Source organism: Mauremys reevesii, linkage group 8 (assembly GCF_016161935.1).
Source record: "Mauremys reevesii isolate NIE-2019 linkage group 8, ASM1616193v1, whole genome shotgun sequence".
Classification (NCBI taxonomy): Eukaryota; Metazoa; Chordata; order Testudines; family Geoemydidae; genus Mauremys; species Mauremys reevesii.
The window spans coordinates 59924637-59931376 of NC_052630.1; the positions used below are offsets into that span (position 1 = coordinate 59924637).

At 44.3% G+C, this 6740-nt stretch overlaps 1 long non-coding RNA gene across 1 annotated transcript; it reads right to left on the bottom strand.

Annotated features, from left to right (window-relative positions):
• Positions 1–350: 350 nt before the first annotated feature.
• Positions 351–3527, bottom strand: LOC120370016. The gene is made up of 3 exons (XR_005583565.1): positions 3406–3527; positions 2626–2702; positions 351–494 (listed from the first exon to the last, which is right to left on the bottom strand). It is a non-coding gene; the product is annotated as an uncharacterized LOC120370016 (long non-coding RNA).
• Positions 3528–6740: the final 3213 nt, after the last annotated feature.

The window sequence follows — 6740 nt, forward strand, 5'->3', positions numbered from 1 at the left end:
TTCTCAGGGTTGGGTAAAATCTATCCCATTATTATTGTCATTCCCAGATGATCTAGTCAGAACTAAGGCCTTGTTGTGCTAGGTGCTGTACAAACACAAGAAAGCAGCAGTCCCTGTCCTGAAGATCTTACAATCTGCAATGTATTTGGATAAATGGAGGTTGACATAAATGGGGGACTTTTCAACACATATCAGTGATTCATGTCATAAAACAAGACACAATTTCAGATCGAGTGATTCAGTCAACTGAAGGTTTATTGTGCCTGGTGCTTGGCACAAGAGCCAGCTTTAAACACACATATAATAAGTTATAGTAAATGTCATTCTGTACAATTGAAGGTGGCACAGCTGTGTCCTTTCAATTCATGGGTATTTGCAACAATAAAATATATTTTGCCAGTGTGTTCAAATGAAGTTTATTGAGGCCCAAGAAGGGACCAATCACTGGAAGGCTTCTGTGAAACTCTCCATTCACCTGCTGTAGTGTCAAGAACCTGCATAAAGACAACACTGGACTTAGGAGGGTGGTTTTGTGTTTCAGGCCCCAGAGAGACGTGAGTGTGTGGGGAAAGCAATTTGCAGTTGGAAGAACACAATATTTTATTGACAGTAGTTCAAACCAATAATTATTCCCTAACACCTGGTACATTATCTCAATAGATGTGGTTACCCCTCATAAAAATGAGCCTAACAGTCATATTACAAAAAATCTGTGGCAGAACTTAAAACAATCTTTGTTGTTATTTGTCATTACTCCATAAGAATCAAAATACATGGGCCGCTAATGTTACACCATTAATATAATACCATTTTTTGAGCAATCTGTTCAATATATTCCATCCTCTAGTTCACACTTAAAATAAGCAATATTGCAAGCATTTATCATTTGTCAGGGCCATGGGGCTAATGAGCTAGAAAGACTGTTAAGAGTTTGGATGAGTGAACTAAATTTGCTTAATTTTGAACCCACTTGAACATAATGGATCAAAAATTAGGCAGTGAATATGTTTTTTAGAGTTCTTGTCTTGCAACAGTTTGTGTTATTGATGCTGATTACACCATATGTGCTTCTGCCAGCAGCAGCCCTAAAGGCTGACCATTCCCAAGCCTCCCAAACTTGGGGATAGTGAGGTTTGGAAGATCCAGGTATCCTCTTCAGTTTCAGAGAGAAGGAGGAAGAAAAAAAAAGGTGACTCCTACCTCATTTATCTTTCATCCCAAACTGCAGGCATTTAGACACCACAATTATAAGTGCCTTAGTAGGACTATCTGATGATGACCTTCATTTATCAAAGCACACCAACATACTTAAGTGACTTGCTGAACAGGGATGGTTTTAAGCATATGATCAAATTTAAGCATGTACTTAAGTTCTTTGTTGAATGATGACTCAGCAGCAGAAAACTCCCATTTAAGGTTGTATATGTGTTTCCATTCTAAACCCCTGTTTTCAGTTGCTTTTTGAAACTTTCTTTCACACTACAATTTTCTAGACTTAGGCCCTGATTCACCTAAATTCTTACATATGTGTCTAAATTTGAATTAGACACAGAATCAGTACTTTGCTGGATCAGGGATCTTCCCAGAAATGAATATTTTTGTAAAGATTGAGCCAAAACATTAAGCTATTTTTGAGTATAAGGAGAGTGAAAAATATATTTCTCCTGATACTTTACAGGAAGGCACGAAAAGTGACACTATGTAGAAACACACACGCATGGAACAACTTTAATGAACCTAGCCAGTTACATGAATAGGTAAAAGGACAACATGACACTCTCACTCAACAATGTTTGGTCACAAAAACCTACTGGAATGTTTGGAAGGCAATAGTAGGAAACTTTTTGAGGCCATCTCAGCCAATTATTGGATTTTGTCTGCTAATTCAGTGATATAATATAATTATAACTTAAGGTTGTTTCTTGCTTATGATGCAAAAATCAGATATCTGAATACACTTTAATGCTGAAAGTAAATTCTGAGGCCAATGCGAGTTTATTAACCCAGAATATGGTCAATACACAATTAGGTAATTAGAATACAGATATTTGCATATTCATTGTACAATTATTGAGAAATAACCGTAAAATAATTATACAAATTGCTCTTGTGTGAAGCTGTCAGCCAATCAGAGCTTGGCACTAATATAGTACTGTTCGAAACAGGACAACATTAACATACATTAAGGAGCTTTTATTGCATGCCAGCAGGATCCATGTGGCCAGTTAGTGTTCTTGACAGTGTCCACTTGAATTACACCCTTCGGGTGTGGACTAATGCACCATGTAGATAAGCCCTCAGAATAGAGGGGATTTGCCTATTCTACAGGTATTAAGAAATAACATGGAGTGATGTTGCAAATCAGACAACCAGAACCAGTTGTAGTACAGAAAGTTTGTCCCGTCCATCAACAGAAGTTGGTCCAATAAAATATATTACCTCACTTATCTTGTCTCACTATATACTACGGTAAGAATAATAATTATGTATTCTGGGGTCTATTACTAGATATGGTAAGAATCAATTGTCACACTAACAGTAGTAAGTCAAGCTTGTATTTGGTGCAATAAATCATTTTCTAAATAAATTATTTAGTTATGTTGTGCCACTTAATGAGAGTCTTACTTTTTGTTTGTTTCCATCAGATATAAAGCTGGTTCTTTCTTTTGCTTCTATTCTGTTTGTGGGACAAAATGCCATCCCTACAAACAAACAAACAACAAAAACATGGTTCTCACATTGTGTCCTAAAAATACTCATCTTGATATTTGGTTGTGCTGTGAGGTGTACAAGGAATCAGCCAGCCCAGTAATGATTAGGATGAGCCACAACCAGGGATGGCTGATAATATTTATTTATTTATTTTTTAAATCTTAAATGAAATCAAACAATCAATTTATGCACACGGCTGATTTATGTAACTACAAGACCTCCTTAGCCTATTCTAATCCTTCATTTCTACTTCCCTCATACAATCTGTTACACTTATTAGCTGTGCTTTGATACAAGTGAGGTTGCAAGCTTTGGGGTAGGAACTGTGCCTTCCTATGTGTTTTCATATAGTTTAGCACAATGAGGCCCTGATTCTGGCTGGGGCTTTTAGTACTATCACAATAGCAATGCAGAAGCAGATTGGGTACTGTTGATATATTCATCTCTTTGGAATGCTTTCCCTAATAACCTGAATAAGATGCTTAGTGCTAACCCCTTCTAAATCAGGATTATTTTTTTATTTGTATTTACAGAAATTCTAAAATGCATCACAAATAAATCCGTAAATGCAGCAATATAACTTAATATAACCCACTACCCAATGAGCCAGGTAACATTTAAAAACTCTAATCTTCCTTCACCTCCAACAATTCCCCATATTTACAATCCCATTCCCAACTCATTTTCAAATACCTAGGGAACAAGATGAGTTTAGCACCATACCCTGATGGTCATCACACATTCCCTATTTCAGACTAGAATGGGGAGCAAATGCCAAAGCTGTGGGGCCCTGTGACAGGACATACAAACCATGCACCAGTAAGGAAAGAGTTAAGCAGCCATTCCTGGCCCAGGCAGCCTCAACACAGCTGCAAACCAAGCATGGCTTGCGGAGGAGCTTAAAAAAGGAACCGGCCAGCTAACTAAGGCAGCAAATAGTGGAGATGAACTGACCTATGTTCTGTGCTCCTGCTGTCCGACAGCTGGTTATAGTAATGTTGCCAAACTAGGTTTGCCAACTGTCTAATCACACAAACCCAAATACCCTTGCCCTGTTCCCTCCCCAACGCCCTGCCCCCAGGCTTTTTCTAAGGCCTTGCCCTGCTCACTCCATCACCCCTCATTACTTTCTCTCCTCCCACTTACTTTCACTGGGCTGGGGCAGAGAGTTAGGGTATGAGAGGGGACATGTGCTCTGGGCTGGGGCCAAGGGGTTCAGCGTGTGGAAGGAGGCTCTGGGCTGAGCCTGGGGCAGAGAGCTGAAGTGCAGGGGAAGGTGCAGGGTGCAAGCTCTGGGAGGGAGTTTGGGTGTTTGAGGGGGCTCAGGGATGGGGCAGGAGGTTGGGCTGTGGGAGGGTGTATGGGGTGCAGGATCTGGGAGGAAGCTCTGGGTTGGGGTAGGGGGGTGCATTGCAGGAGGGGGTGGGGGCTCTGGGAGGGAGGTTGGGTGCAGGCGGGGGCTCAGGGCTGGGGCACGGGGGTGGGGTACAAGACAGTGTTTGAGGTGCTGGCTCTGGGAGGGGGCTCAGGGGTAGGGCAGGGGTTTGGGGTGCAGGCTTTGCTCATGCTTACCTCACGTGGCTCCTGGTCAGTGGCACAGTAGGGCTAAGGCAGGTTTCCTGCCTCCCCGGGCCCCGCACTGTTCCCGGAAGTGTCTGGCACATCTCTGCAGTCCCTGGTGGCGGGAGCAGTGGGCTCCCAGTGCTGAAGGCCTGCCTGAAGGCACTGCCCCTGCAGCTCCCAGTGGCCACAGTTCTTGACCAATGGGAGCTGCGGAGTCAGCACTTGGGGCAGGGGCAGTGAACAGAGACCCCCTGACCTCCTCCCAGGGCCATAGGGCAGGGGCGGCTCTAGGTATTTTGCCACCCCAAGCACGGCAAGCAGGCTGCCTTCGGCAGCTTGCCTGCTGGAGGTCCCCGGTCCCGCAGATTTGGCGGCACGCCTGAGGGAAGCCGCGGGACCAGCGGACCCTCCGCAGTCATGCCGCCAAAGGCAACCTGCCTGCCGCCCTTGCAGCGACCGGCAGAGCACCCCACATGGCTTGCCACCCCAGACACGCGCTTGGCATGCTGGTGCCTGGAGCCGCCCCTGCCGCAAGGACATGCTGGCCACTTCTGTGAGTGGTGCAGGGCCAGGGGAGGCAGGGAGCCTGCCTTAGCCCTGCTGCACCACCAGACTTTTAGCAGCCTAAAATCTTCTGGTTTGGCTTCAGTAGCCTCTGGGAGATAGAACCCAATTCAGAGAGACTCCCAGCAAAATGGGGAGGATTGACAATCCTATGCCAAACCCAAAGGGAAGAGACTTGTGATTTTCAGAAGGTTTGAGAGTTTATCCTTGATTCCAGTTATTTAAAGTTTTGTTTTTATCTGTTGGGAAAAGAGGGGACTGGTAAGAAGTGATCCAGGGAGGCAGCAGTATAATGCTGCAGGGTGCAGGACTGAGCTGCTTAACACCAGGCCCTGTATTGGAACTGGATGAGGAGAATGGGCCTGGGTTCCCCTACCAACTCCTAGGAGCCCTGAAAGCCGAAATTGTACCATGATAAATGTGTGTTGCTTCCTGAGGATACCCAGGGTTGTGAGGCACCTGCCCTTAATGTGAGGAAGCCTTGTCTGTGCCTGCAAGGGGTCAGCTCTCCAATTCTCCCAGCCATGGGTAACACAAGCACTTCCCTCAAGGCCTGCACAGGCCCTGTTCTTTCTCTACAGGTTAATGATAGGCATTCTGCAACCCCCAAGTTCTCTGAGTGTCCTGCCCCTGTTCCATTGGACACTTGTAGAATTCATAGATCTGCTGCTCCCAAAGAAGCAGGACACCCCAGCTTACTGGTTGCACCTTAGATCACAGCTTTGCTTAACATACAACACATACATATGTTTATAGTAAAAATGAGTACAAGTTTAAAAAGAGTGGAGAAAAAGGCTTTTAATTAAAGAAAAGAAAGGTAAAAGAAAACCCTCTGGGAGAGATTAGCATATCAGCTACTCTCACAGACAACAGATTCCAAACACAGAGGATGTTCCCCTGGGCAAAAACTTAGTTACACAAAAAATACCCAAATACCCAATTTTGATAATTCCCTTAATGTTACCAAAACAAGTTACAAAGAAAATAAACATAAACCTATTTATCCCTTACTACTCTGATAAGAGGCTGGCTCCTTGATCTTTTTCACTCTGGCTGAAACTGAAACTATAAACAAAGGAAAACTTCCCTCCTTCCTTTTGAAACATCTTGTTCCCCCATTGGTTCCTCTGGTCAGGTGTCAGCTAGGCTAGGTGAACTTCTTAACCCTTTACAGGTAAAAGAGGCATTAACCCTTTACTATCTGTTTATGACAGGAGCCACAATGGTTTGTCTGTCTGATTGTACTGGCTTGGCCAGGATGGACTATGGCTTAATCTTTCCCTCTCTGTGTTAACCTACGGACTTTCAGATTCTGTGTGTCAAGTGACCAATCAATAATATTACCTTGTTCTGAAGAGGCTGCCTGCTATCACTGCAAATGCTCATTGAGAGGGGACCCATAGAGTGATACAGGGATCGCTGGTGCCCAAAGACCCAGTTTTAAATTTTGGAGGCCATGGGCATGCCCCTGTAGAACTGTGTTGGTCTTTGGGTCTGGCACACCAAAGGGGTCACTCCTAAGGGACTGATTACAGACTGGGTCATAGACTAGATCCTATGGATCTGTGACACTGAGGGTGGGGTACAGATCTGCAGGGGTACAGCCTGCCAAGGTACCCTGTTTCCAGCAACTGCTATAGTAGAGAGGTGGGGAACATGGAGTTATAGGAAAGCCTCAGGACACTGTGATGGGATGTTCATCCCACATGAGGCAGAGCATGGTAAGTGACGTCAATTAACCTGATAGGCTGCACCTCAGGAAGATCCAGGAATTGAAAGGCTGATTGAAGATGCACACTGGCTGAGAAGGAACAGAAAGCTGGCAGCAGAAAAGGGTTATAGGGGAAGCAGTCTGCAGTTACTCTCTGGGAGGATGGCATTTGGGCTGGTAAATTCAGAGA